The sequence below is a fragment of the Azolla caroliniana genome, unplaced genomic scaffold (genome assembly GCF_043228905.1).
Source record: "Azolla caroliniana isolate FFs.n. ecotype wild unplaced genomic scaffold, voAzoCaro1.0.p SCAF_94, whole genome shotgun sequence".
NCBI classification, from domain to species: Eukaryota; Viridiplantae; Streptophyta; class Polypodiopsida; order Salviniales; family Salviniaceae; genus Azolla; species Azolla caroliniana.
The window spans coordinates 78679-92541 of record NW_028230529.1 but is presented as its reverse complement, the minus strand read 5'-3'; the positions used below and the strand labels follow the sequence as shown (position 1 = coordinate 92541).

The 13863-nt window shown below is 45.5% G+C and overlaps 1 long non-coding RNA gene across 3 annotated transcripts; it reads right to left on the bottom strand.

The window, feature by feature from the left end:
* Positions 1-419: 419 nt before the first annotated feature.
* Positions 420-2063, bottom strand: LOC147849275 (uncharacterized). Of its 3 annotated transcripts, none has more exons than XR_015531812.1 (5): positions 2049-2063; positions 1904-1931; positions 1762-1837; positions 964-1243; positions 420-833 (listed from the first exon to the last, which is right to left on the bottom strand). It is a non-coding gene; the product is annotated as an uncharacterized LOC147849275 (long non-coding RNA). The 3 variants fall into 3 exon arrangements; XR_015531814.1 differs by having other exon boundaries at positions 1762-1832; XR_015531813.1 differs by lacking the exons at positions 1904-1931; positions 2049-2063 and adding an exon at positions 2021-2035.
* Positions 2064-13863: the final 11800 nt, after the last annotated feature.

Genomic DNA, 13863 nt, shown 5'->3' with positions numbered 1-13863 from the left:
CTTCGAGGAACTGTATCTTCCTCACAAGATAGAAAGTCTTTCAAGTCTTTCGAGATCATGGACATTGATTCAGCACCTTCAGCTATGGCTCCACTGAAAAAGGACATTGTACTCATGATCTGAAGCAACTGTTTGCGTTTCTTAACAAATGAAGAAGAGTTGTACAGACGATACGACACATAGCCACTGGCGGCGATGGTAACTGTAGCAAACAAGATCTTGCGACGCCGACTGCTACCAAAGAAAATAGACATGATTTTTCTTTCTTTCTTTCTTTCTGTACAGAAAACCTAGACTTCTCTGTTGATATACCAGAGAAGGACTTAATTTTTTTTCTGTGCTGATCTACCAGAGATGAACTTGCGTCTTTACCGCGCAGAGAAGAGCTTTGTCTTTTTACTATACTGATCTAGCAGAGAAGAAAAGTTTTGCATTCTCTTCCAGAAAATCTCGATGTTTCAAAAGAGAGGAGACTTGTTTAATTGTGTAAAAATTCTCCACTTCTTCTGTTGATCAAGCAGAGAATAACCTGACTTCTCTGTCAGAGAATCAGCTTCAGATTTACTGCTGACTCGAGAGGAGAGAAAAGTAAATGGTTCTATGAAAAATTGATTGGGAAGGAATGCCTCCTGTCAGAGAACTTGCCTTCGCTTTTGTTCTTCCAAAGAGAAAATACATTTACTTCTGCCAAAGTACCAAAAGAAACTTGCCTTTTCCTGTTGATCTAGCATAGAAGGAACTCGTCTTCTCTATCAGACAATCACCTTCTAATTGACAGATTTTCAGGGTAGAAACTTGCAATTTCTTGTCAGAGAAGAAGTGTGGTTTCTTTCCTGCACATGAAAAACGTATGCCTTCAAACTATATTGATCTAGCAGAGAAGAACATGGAGCCAGAGAAAAACCTTGTCTTTTCAATTGATCTAACGTGAAGAACCGTGTTTTTGTCAGAAATCATCTTCACCTTTGATCTAGGAGTGTTTTCAAGGAGTGAAAAAGGTAACTACAACGTTTCCTGTACAGAAACTCTTGCCTTGTTTCGGTCAGAAAATCAATGACACTCTGATCTATAGACTGTTTCCAACTAAGGAATGGAAAAGAATAAGCATGTTTTCTGTGAAGAAAAACCTTCAGCCTTCCCTGTCAGCGCATTACCTTAATTTTGACCTAGATGTGTTTTCTATCCAGAAGAAACCTTTGTTTTTTTCCACTCAGAGACTGAGAGAATCGTCTTCATCTATGACCTATCAAAGATTGCAAACAATGTCAGAAGAAAACATTCAAAAAAGGAAGATGTGTATGCAAAAGAACAAATACCATAAAATTGGACATATAGAAAAAAGAGCAGAGAAGCCATAGCTAACATTCAAAAAACGAAGACATATATGCGATTGTAAGGACAAACATATAAAAAAGAGCAGAGAAGGCATAGTTAACATTCAAAAAACGAAGACAGATATGCGATTGAAAGGACAAACATATAAAAAAGAGCAGAGAAGCCAGACCACATTCAAAAAGGGAAGACACATACGCGATTGAAAGGACACATTTATGAAAAAGAGCAGAGAAGCCATAGCTAACATTCAAAAAGGGAAGATGCGAATGCGATTAAAAGGACAAATTCTATAAACGTGTACATACAGAAAAAGAGACGAGAAGCCATAGATAACCCTAAAAAAACAGATGATGCGTATGCGATTCGAAAGAAAAAATTATATAAACGTGTACATACAGAAAAAAGAGAAGAAAAGCCATAGCTAACCTTCAAAAAAATCGATGTGCATAAAAAAAAATACCAACGTGTGCATACAGAGAGGAGTAGAGAAGCCATCGCTGACCTTCAAAAAAACAAGGAAGATGAGTATACGACTCGAAAGAACAAATTACTACAAGCATGTACATACAGAAAGGAGCAGAGAAGCCATGGCTAACCTTGAAAAAAACAAGGAGGCCATAGCTAACCTTCAAAAAAAAAGCAAAAAGGAAATCGAGAGAACAAATTACTACAAACGTGTGCATACAGGGAGGAGCGGAGAAGCCATGGCTGACCTTCAAAAAACAAGAACAAAGGAGAAGTGTGGCTGCTGATTCCAAAGAGCAAAATTACAACAAACATATACATAAAAAGAGAAGGGCAGAGAAGACATGGCTAACCTTCGATGGCTTTGATGGGAAGGCGAAGACGATACCTGATCTTCTCTGAGCAAATCCACAGGAAACATATACACGCATACAAAAATACATACATACATAGCGTAATACGTATACGGATGAACTACGCTATTACACCGTATACGTATACGTACGTATTAAACCGTATCCGTATGTATGTAATGTATTGTATGTGATGTATGTACTATGGATTGTATGTATGTATGTATTTATATGTGTGTATGTAATGTATGTATTTATATGTGTATATGTAATGTATGTATTTATATGTGTGTATGTAATGTATGTATTTATATGTGTGTATGTAATCTATGTAATGTATGTATGTATGTATGTATTTATATGTGTGTATGTAATGTATGTATTTATATGTGTGTATATACTCTATGTAATGTATGTAATGTATGTATGTATGTAATGTATGTATGTATGTATGTATGCCACAATACGTCTCTTGTTTCATTCATACGTTTGTTCTTTTGCCACATTCTCACACAAAAAAAAGCCATTGCTTCTTGACATGGCCAAAGCCTTATCTTTTCCTTGTCTTCTTTCTGGTTCGTCGACATGGCCACCAAGCTTCGACTGCTTTCGTTTTCCCGGAAAATGTACCCCGTTTTCTTATATTTCCCAGGCCATACAACGAATTCCGAAGCACTCGAACCTTCGTCATTGTATAAGTGGTTGGGACCTTTGGTAAATGCCAATAGCGTAACCCTAGGTTGCTAAAGTAGGATCCCCATGTCACTTTGAATGCCTTTCTATCACTGATGCGTTCTTCTCCATCCACCGTTATATTGTTAGAGGGCACTCACATCCCTCATCGTTCACAAGGGAACAAGTAGGAGGAACATAGTACGATGGTAATTCTCCCTTGTTGATTTATATATGTTATGGCTGGATTTTTTCACATCAAGAAACAACCATGATGGTAGCTTATTGATTTGAATGGTCTTATGTGGTGCAATTATAAATCTCTAATTTAAGTTCTTTTTATGGTAGTTGTTCCCAATCCAACGAGCCTCGATGGCTTCCATAATGTCCTTATCCATTCATTGTCTTCCTTCTCATGGCTTGGAGTTATCTTTTCATATATTTTCCTTTTTCGATAGATAAGATACACATTATCTAGACAGTTTTGGTGGAGCCGGCTCGACCTCAAACATCGTATTTGACATGTTATTTATGATTAGCTATTGTAAGTCGTTAAGGAATAGTATGTGATTCTCAAATTTAGCATGATGCCAATTAATTATTGGACACTATGATAATTGATTTGCAATAATTTTAGCTAGAAAAATAAACACTCTAGCCATAGAGGACTTTGTTTTGTTTCTCATACAATATTGGAATAAAAAGACAAGCGTAATACTTTATCTCCAATTGTGTATCAAATTTCTAAAAGGGGACTTAGAACCATTAGCCCTTTTTCCATGACTAATTCTATGAAGTTTTTATTGTGTCTCTATTATCGTGGTCACCACATGTGTTGTACATATTATGCCTAGCACGAAAACGAAACCATTCCTATCAAAGGAAATTATTTGCTAGCCCAAATATTGGATACACCCATTTGGTAGCTTTAAAGGTAATATCATCATGTACTCGTGGATGAAAACCAACTATACCCACATTCTTAAAAAATCTTATTTTAATATTTTGCAATATTTCCCAAAAAATTGATCAATCTTTCATTAGTTTGGATATTTACTCGTGAGCAACTAGCATACTTGTTAATGTTGTATTGAAAATGATTACTTGCGGAAGCGTTAGAAAACAGAGAAATCAGAGAATACACATAGTACACGGGAGAGACAGAGAGAGAGCAGAACGCAAAAGTTATATTCAAAACAATATAAACACTCTGTCACTTACAACTATGCTCAGTAGCACTATTTATACAAGTCCTCGTGGGACTAACAGAAGTACCGCGTACTTCAATGCTCACACGAGCATCTGACACTTACTATGAGACTATAACTGCCTAGTAGTCTAAACTAATACTAGGCTTCCGGTTACCGATTGGATCCGGCTAATCGGCTCTATTGTTTGTCGGCTCGGTTGCTCACCAGCTTACCGATCCGTCTCGCTCACTGGCTCAAGCTTATCCAGCCAATCCGGCTCCAGTTGAGCTTGCCGCTCAACATGTATGTAGGGTTATTAACATTTCTCCCCAACACTACACATGCAACAATCAATGTTGTAATTATCCTAATAGTGAGCGTTGTTGTAATCACATTGTGTTTAGGTAAATGATTATTTGATGATTTAGTAGTTGATTCCCATTGTTATAATCACATTGTCCTTATGTTTGGTCTCTAGAGTTTCTTTTGTCTTTTTAGTTTAATTTCCTCAAATAATATTCTCACCACCACCCTCATACAACATGCCAAATCGATACAAGACATCCATAGGGCAACACATGATTTAGCTTTTGGATATGCATAATGTGAATAAGTACACAATGGTTGCTTGGGAGTGTGTCCTCGTTGCATGCAAGGTAGTAATTAAGGTGATCCCCAAGGATGACATTGTCTCACCACCATACCCATACAACTTAGTGTCGGATTGCTTTATTAATACAACATGCATCATTGATTAGGCATTTTAGGAAGGAATGCAAAATGCACAATAGACATGCAATCTTTACCTAGGCATCCTAAACATTTGAGTTTAGATGAAATTTGTACATATGTTGTTGTAAGCGTAACGACATGGCCTAGTGAACCATATTTCTCTAAGCAAGAAAACAACACTTGATCACAAAGCAATACCGCCTTTTATAAAAATAAGGTTTTTCAAGTTACAACGGGTTCTTCTTTAAGGAGAGATAGTTCACAAGGAAAGGGGAAAGAGAATGGAGTAAAAAATTGAATGAAGCATCGAAAAGGGGGGAAATCCTTGAGTTTGGTGAATAGACCCAACGATCGACGACTTCGTTGCCTCTTCTTGATGTTGATATCTCACACCCTCTTGATTGAGATTCATCTTTGCGCTCTTCCACCTTTCAAAACAACAAAGTTTTTGCGTCGTCTTCCCCTTTTCTCCTTTCCCCTTACACAAGCCTTGCTAGGGTCTTATATAGTACCTCAAAGCCATGTGAACCATGGTTACTTTGAGGATAACTATGGTTACTTTATCAAAAGCTGGCTTTGTAGCATGCACAAAACCATGGATTAACATTAAACCCATGGTTTTTGTGCATGTGGTTTTGTCTGAGTTGTTTTCCTATGCAATTTTAATATGTAAAGTGGATCTATGAAAAATAAATGTAAAGAATCAAAGGTGATTCTTGTGCAGCGGAATAGACTAGAGATATGTGTTGTAAGTGTGTGTGTATGAGAGAGAGAGAGAGAGAGAGAAACACAAGATAGATAGATTTTAAACACAACAGTAGAATACTCAAGACGATGTACATTACAAAGGAGATTAACCGAACTAATTACAAAGTAGGAGGAGAGTGCTTTATATAGTCACTCTCTCTCTTTATTAACTACCGAAGCTCATGGGTCATGGGGAATGTGAAAACTCATTAGTTATGTGTCATAGAATATGATTCTATGACACATAGTTAATGTGTAGATAAGAGTGGTGACTTTTGACCTTTGAGTGCACACTCTCAAGAGTGTGTTCACACACTAGACTAGGTTGAGCTTGATTCTCAACACGCCCCCTCAAGCTCAACTTTGGTCGGCTACTTCGGTTGATGTCCGCTTTGGCTCGTATCTAGTTCGGAAGGTATCCGGTTTTCGCTTGTACTGCCCCTCAAGCTTGGCAAGTTAGGGACCGTCAATCCAAGGTTTGATAGGAATTGCCGAAGCTTGTTGGCTCCTAGGGCTTTGGTGAAGATGTCGGTTGTCTGAAGATTCGTAGTGATATGTTGAAGGTCAACATCGCCAGCTTGAACGCGCTCTCGAATGAAGTGATAGTGCACTTCGATATGCTTCGTGCGTGCATGGAACACTAGGAGTTGCGGTATGTGTCAGCAAGTGAATTCTCGCCGAATTCCTTCTTGTCGAAGGTATGCCGTGAACGCATCGGAGAAGTATTCCTTTCCTCCATCCGACCGAAGAAATCGTACATGGCGGCCAGTTGTCTTTTCGATTTCATTTTTGAATTTTTGGAAGTGTGTAAACACTTCGCACTTCATCCTCATGGGAAAGACCCATGGGTATCTAGAGAAGTCATTGATGAAGGCAACATGTTTGCACCATTTCTTCATCCTCCACATTGACGCTTATTGAGCCGAGTGCATCACAAAGCTCCTTGATCTTCAAGGTGTAGCTTGTGATGGACATATCCCTTTGTTGGATGTTGTTCAAATCTTGGCGGAGTTGAAGGTTCCTCGCGGTCGTTGTTGACCGATCAGAAGAGCAAGGACAAGTGGGAAGGCGGAGTCGGATCGGATAATAGGAAGTAAATAATAGTAGAATTATTATTCGGAGGGACGGATCCGGTACAGTTGTACCTATCCGGATCCGGACCGATTCGGATGCCGGTTGCCTAAGCGCACCGATTGTAACCTTGCCGGATGCCTATAAAAGGATCCGATGATTTGTAAAGGTTTTGGGGACGTAAGTAATACAAATAGAATTATTGCGTGTTTATCTATATCTCTGTATTGTTTTACCGTCTGTGCTTAATTGTAATCATCTTACGCGTGTAACCTAGCATCCAATCCTTACCACCCCTTTGGAGAAGTGTCGGATAGACACCTGTGTTGAGGCTAGTCCGGCCAGGCAGACAACACTATTTTGGCACGCCCGTGGGAAAGTGCCTTGCACTTCGAATCCACTCCCGGCCTCATTCTTCCTCCAAAATATCGAGCACACTCTGCTCGATGGTGTCAAGTGGTGCTTCTTCCTCCAATTCCTGTTCCTTGCCTGCCTGGTCTTCGACCTCCGGTTGGGTTGGCTGTTCCGTAAAAATTTGCTGCTCCGGCTCTGCTTGATTCTGTGGTGCTGGTGCTTCCTCACCGCTCCGTCCGGGTTCTTCCTATTCTCCCTCCGTTCCAGGCTCTGTTCTGTTACCAGTGTCGCTTTCTCCGGTCTCGACTGGTCGGCTCGGTGCGCCTTCTTCCTCTGCTCTGGTGTCTTCCGGTCTCAGCTCTTCTTCTTCTCCGGCATCGGTCTGCTCCTGCTCTTCTTGATTTCCTTCGAACGGAAGTTCTTCTTCGGGTATTCCTTGTCGGGGTTGTTCGGTGTCGGTTGGTTCAACTTCAGCCGGTCGCTCTCCCTCACCTATAGTGATTGGCGCCGTTCTTCCCTTGGCTTCCTGTCGTAACCGGTCCTGCTCGTATTTCTCCAACTCCAACTGAGTTGCGAGCTGCCCGTCATCCAACCTCTCTACCAACCCTCAGATTTCTTTGAGATGTTCTTCCGCTAAAGCGTAGAAATCCTCCGACAATTCTTCCCGAATGGCGACGATACTTTCTTCATCCATCTTGTAGAACTTGTCACCGGTCTTCCTCCGATTCTCGGCATCAACTCGGAGTGTCTGCAGTTCGGCTGCCTGTTGTGACCACTCCTTCCATAGCTTTTCCGTACTTTCGTTGATGCTTGCCTGAGCTCGGGTACTCCAACCTGACATGATGAGCTTGATCCGGTCAACCCCCGCCTTAGCATGCGCATAAGCTTCTTGCTTTTCCTTCCTTGCCCGTTTTATAATGTCGGCCATTATCTGAGCCTGGGCCTCGTAATCCGCTTTCTGCTTTTCATAGGTACTTTGCAGTTTGTTGATCGTGAAGGTCGATCTTTCCTTTTCTTCATTCCTGATCTTGGTCAGATCCAGCTTTTCCCGCCTTAGCGCCTCTAATTCCTTCCTTCTCTCCGTCGCTTGGGTTATTTCCGCCGACAATGCTTCCTTTTTGGCACTGACCTCATCCATTGTCTTAGCCAGGTCTAATCGGGTCTCTTTGAGCTGTTCTTTCAGCTTCTCTATTTGCCGGTCGTAGTCTGCTGCCCGTTTCTTGTTGTCCGACTCGGCCTGCTTGTGATCTCGGTAGAGATGGTCGAAGTCCTCCGTCTTCTGCTTCAGGCGTCGGTTTGCCTGAGCTCTTAACCGGTCATCCCGGTCCTTCTGTTGTCAGAGTTCTTCCTGCAGTCGTTCTATCTCCTGCTCGGCATGTCGATGCAGTCGGTCCTTCTCCTTTTGCAGCTTCTCTTTTTCTTCTTGCAGTCGGTCATTAGTGGCTCGGCCTTTCCGGAGGCCTTCTTCCATTTTCCGTCTGTCATCCTCCACCGCTTTCCGCTGCTCCCTTTCTTTTTCCCTTAATGCCTCCTGAGCTTTTAACTCCTCTCGTAAGGTTTCTATTATTTTTTCGGTCTCAGGGCCGATTTGCAAGGCTACTGGTTCCGGTTCCAGTTTTGGTTGCTTCCTTGTTGTCCCGACCGGCTCGGTGACAACTTGTGCTTGTTGAATTCCTTCCCTTGCCTGCAACAACTCCCCTTGCAATTCCTCGATTTGTGTTCGGAGCGCGACCAACTCCTGGGTTGTTGGATGCGTCAGATGTTGCCTACACGTTTCTTCTTCCTCTAACTGGGCCGCTACTCCCGATAACTGCTCCGAAAGCCATCTCAACCATTGTGGCTTTGTGCTTCCTGTGTCGGGGTAGCCTTGCTCACTTCTACTCCTTAACTCAGGCTGTTTTTCCGGCCTTTTCTCTAGCTCCGGCGCTTGTTCATTCCTCTTCTCTGGGATGACCGGTTCTCTGAAGTCCGGCAAAACCGGTGTCGGTGCTGCTTCCCTCGGTACGGGTTTTGGTACTGCTTCCGCCTCGGCTACTGGAGGTGGTCCTTGCACCCTCTACTGAGTTTTGTCAACTGGTGGAGCCGGTCCTTTCGCCCGTCTCTCCCGAACTTGTCTTGCTAGGAGTCTTACCAGTGGTTCGGATGAGTCTTCTGTTTCAGCTTCCTCCTCCGGTGCGGCTACTAGACGGACCTTTTGGATAAAGACCTCTGGTTCCGGTTCCGGCCGTCGCAGTGTTATATTGATTGGTTTGAGCACTACTGGTTCCTCCTCGGCCGATTTCCCTTTGCCTTTTCCTGCCGGTTTTGCCTTTGTTGCCGGTTCCTGTTGCTGTCGGGATGGTCCTTCCCCCCGCTGTTCTGCTTCTTCCTGGGTCCATCCGGGGGTGTGTTTCTCTAGGATATGTCGGCGCTTTGTGACCTTTTTCGACGTCGTCTCCTGCCGACCTCTTTTCTTTTGTTTGATGGGGAGCACCGGTGGGACTAACACCGTTAGCCATTGTGCTATCCCGGCCCATGGCTTTTTTCCTTCCACAAGGTTCTTGATGGCCTCCTTCAATCCTTCGGTTATGAAATGAAGCCAGTCCACTTGTAATCCTTCGTACGTTGCAATTAAGAACGCTGCCCGGTACCTGGGTATGGCCGGGGGACGAGAATTCACGAATCCGTATTCCATCATGGCGCGGGCCACTTCTCCGAACAGCAGGTTCTCTCCGCCCTGTGTACGGTACGCCTTGTTGCTGATGGAATACTCACCGAAATATTCGAACAGGATTTCACTTGAAGGGTTTTCGATCGTTTGAAGTCCTCCTGCTTTTATCCCCGTGAGCGCCTGCACCGCTCCTTCCGTGATTTCTGATAAATCAATCGATGCTGCCGCTTGCTCTGGTTTTGCGTGTGGTGGAGCGTCGGCGATCCGCAACAATCCTTCTAACCCGTTCTCCCTCATCCATTGGCGTGCCTCCTCCGACAGTGCCATTGGTTCGAATTCTTCTTCTGCTGTCTGTTGTTCAGGATCGGGATGTGTGTGCGCTGTGCGTCGGATCGCTCTTCTGTGCTTCTGCGCTTGTGTGTAGGAAAATTCGTAAAAAGTAAGGCCTTCACAGGCCTGTGTCTTATATAGTGGCTTTTGCCTCGAGCCGCCCTTTTTCATTTCCCGCGCATGTCCATCTCCCGCCATAATTAGTATGTCCTTTCTTGCTTGCCGCGTGTGAGCGCCCACGTTCCATGCTTTAAATAGCAAGTACGCGCACGTCCTTCTTTACTGCATGGCGCCTCTTCGTTGCATGGTGGTGCTCCCACCTCTTGTGATCTCCCCATCACTACTATGATTTATTATTATTATTATTATTATTCTGTTTGTTTGGACCACGTCATTTTCTAGTCCCCCCCGATTTGTTCGGGTCGGTTCGCGCTGACACCGGATCCTTCTGTCGGTTTTCCGGGATAGTCTTTGTCAGTATCGGTGTCGGTTCTTCCTCGGTCCGGATATCTGCAGCAGTGTCTATCGGTGTCGGTTCCTCCTCGGTCCGGATATCTTCAGCAACGTCTGTCGGTGTCGGTTCCTCATCTTGCCGGATTTCCGGGTTTTGCTTGAACGGGTTGGCTGGCATATTTCCCTTATACGGCTTTAGCCGAAACCCATTTGCCCACTTATCGATGACTTCTCCAGACAACGTGCCGAGCTAATACGACCCATTGTACTCCTTGGTGATCCAGAACGGTCCGGTCCACCGAAACCGCAACTTTCCCGGCATGTTCCCCATCCGTGTCTGGAACAGTAGCACCGGTTTCCCGACTTCGAACTCCTTTTCGTTGCCACGCCGGTGTCGGTCCATGAAAGCTTTTCTCCTCCTTTTCTCCAGTTCGAGTTGTAGTAAGCTGGCTATTCGGTTTTCTTCTAATTCCAACAACGTCGCCAGCCGGATTCGTTGATACCACTGCTTACTTAAGCGCTCCTTTACCTGGATCCGTAAGCTGGGGATCTAGAACTCTACCGGCATGACCGCTTCTAAACCGAATGCTAGTCGGAACGGGGTTGTCCGGATGCTGGTTTTGTACGTTGTTCGGTACGCCCATAGCGCGCTTTGCAATTTCGTATCCCAGTCGGTCCGGTTCTCGTTGACGATTTTTCGTAGGATGTTCTGCAGAGTTTTGTTCGTTGATTCCGCTAGTTCATTGGCTTGAGGGTAGTAGGGAGTACTCTTTTTATGTACCACCGCGTAAAATGATGTCAGGCTTTCTACTACCTGCCCGAGAAAATGTCCTCCTTGGTCACTTATAAGCTCGATCGGGCATCCATACCGGCACCATATGCACTCGTATAGGAACTTTGCCGTGGACGCGGTCGTGTTGTCCCGTAAGGCCTTTGCTTCTACCCATTTGGTGCAATAGTCGGTCGCCACTATGACATACCGATTTCCGGTTCGCATTGCCGGTGGCTTGAAGGGACCGACAAAGTCCAAACCCCACTTTTGAAACGGTTCCAATGGCAAGACCGGGTGGTGTGGCATTCGGGCCTGCTCTATGGGTTGGCCCAGTCGTTGACACAAATCGCATTCTCTGCTATACTTCACGGCATCTTTTAGAGTGGTGGGCCACCACAGTCCGCTCTGCCATATTTTCCGAGCGGTAATTCCACAGTGGGCTTCCCTGAGGATTAGATCCTTCTCATCGCTCCGCACTGCTCGTCTCCAGATGCCATCTGCCCCCTTGTGATAGAGGGTGTCTCCAACCAAGCAGAAATGTTTGCTTCTTACTGCTACCCTTTTCCTTTCATCGCGGTCCATGTTTTCCGGGGGTACTCCGGTGCTCAGGAATTGATGCATCTCAGTTAGCCACGTGTCTTCATCAGCTACCGTTGCATCCGTTGCCGATTTCGTCGTGATACAGAACAACTCGGCGTCGGGGAACTCATCCTGGACGCCGTCCCCTGCTTCTCCGGATTCGAGTCTGCTTAGGTAGTCCGCTACCGCATGCTGCGCCCCGGGTCGGTGGAAAATGTCGAATTCAAATTCCTGTAACAGCAGTGTCCATCGTGCAATTTTTCCCGTCAGGGATGCCTTCGAGACCAGGTAGAGTAGTGCCGAATGGTCAACATGGAAGGAAAACTTCCTTCCGAGCAGATAGTGCCTGTACTTTGTGACACTATACACCATTCCTAATGCCTCGCGTTCCGTCGTAGAGTAGTTCCGTTCGGCTTTTGAGAGTTTCCGGCTTGCGCAATACACCGGTCGGTACCATTTCGGCTCCGTGAGTTGCATCAGAACGCTGCCGATTGCTACGTCCGACGCGTCGACGAAGACGTGAAAGCTTTTACTCCAATCCGGCGGTTGCACCACTGGAGCTTGCGACAGCATAACCTTCAACGCTTGGTAGGCTTCCTCCTCCGTCTCCGCCCATAGGAAGGGTACCCTGTGTACGACGGTATGTAATGGTGTAGCGAAGTCTGCGAGGTGCCGTATCATCCGGCTATGCCACCTTATTTGGCCCAGGAACCGGCTTAAAGCCTTTGCGTTATTTGGTGCTGGTGCCTCGAGAATCGCCTTGACTTTATCCGGATCTACCGCGATTCCTTCCTTACTCACCACGTGCCCTAGTAAGTTGCCACTTGCCACTCCAAAGACGCACTTGGACGGGTTCAGACTCAACCGGTACTCGCGGCACTTCTCCAAGCACAGCTGGAGGTGATCGAGATGCTCTCCGTGCCGGCTGTAGACCGCGAAATCGTCAAGGAAGACCTGCATAAAACCGGGGATATATTCCCCGAAAATTTCCATTATTATCCTTTGAAAGGTCGCTGGAGCCGTCTTTAGTCCGAACATCATCACGACCGCAACGAACACTCCCCATTCCGTAACGAACGCTCTCTTCTCCTAGTCGGCCGGGTTCATTCGTATTTGGTTGTAGCCGCTAAATCCATCCAGGAAGCTGTAAACTTCGTGGCCGGCTACCGCATCTAACACCCCGTCCGTAAATGGTAGTGGAAACGCATCGGTCACTGTTGCGGCATTTAGTTTGCGGTAGTCCACGCATACCCGGATTTTGCCGTTCTTTTTCGGGACCACCACTATCAGACTCAGCCAGGTTGCCTGCTTGACTGGTCGGATAAATCCGACCCGGAGGAGCTTATCAATTTCCTCCTTCACCTTCGCTGCATAATTTGGATTCATCCGGTACCTGTGTTGAGCGATCGGTTTCGCGTCCGTACTTAGGTGAATTTGGTGCTGATAGAGCTAGGGGTCCAGCCCTCGCATGTCTTCGTACGACCACGCGAACACATCCTTGAAGTCTGTTAATAATGCTACCATTGCCTTCTTTTCTTCCTTCGGCAATTCCTTTGCGACATTTACCGGTTAGGGCTTGTCTGTTGTGCCGAGGTCCACCTCCTCTAGTTGGGATGCTTTTACCCTCTGGGATATCTTCATTTCCCTCTCTAGGGATTCCTGCGCTTGTCGCAGTTCCCGGATCGCCGCTTGGTCCGGTTCGTCCGGCGTCGTAATGTACGGTTCTACTGCCGTTGTGATATCCACCTCAAATAGTGGGACGATTCGTGGGTGTTCCTCGAGGTACCGCTCGACTTCCTCGTCCGGTAATCCCTCCAACATGTTGATGCTTTCCGCATACAATGGAGTTGCTTCCTTACTGGCGATCACCCGTGGTTGCGTCGTTACTCGTACCTTTGTTTTCCCTCGCCGGAATGTGATCATGTTCTTTTGCCAGTTCTGCTTGATATGCGCCGTTCGCAGCCATGGTCGTCCTAGCAGTAGGGGGTACGCGCCTTGTACATTCAGTTGTAGCACCGCGGCCGATATCCGGAATACGTGGCCTCCGATCGTTACTTCCAACTCCCGGATAAGCCCGGTCGGTCGGACTGAGCTGGTATCCGCCATGCGTAACCAGAAGGGGCATGGTTCCCATTCCCGGATGCCTAGGTTATCGCATGT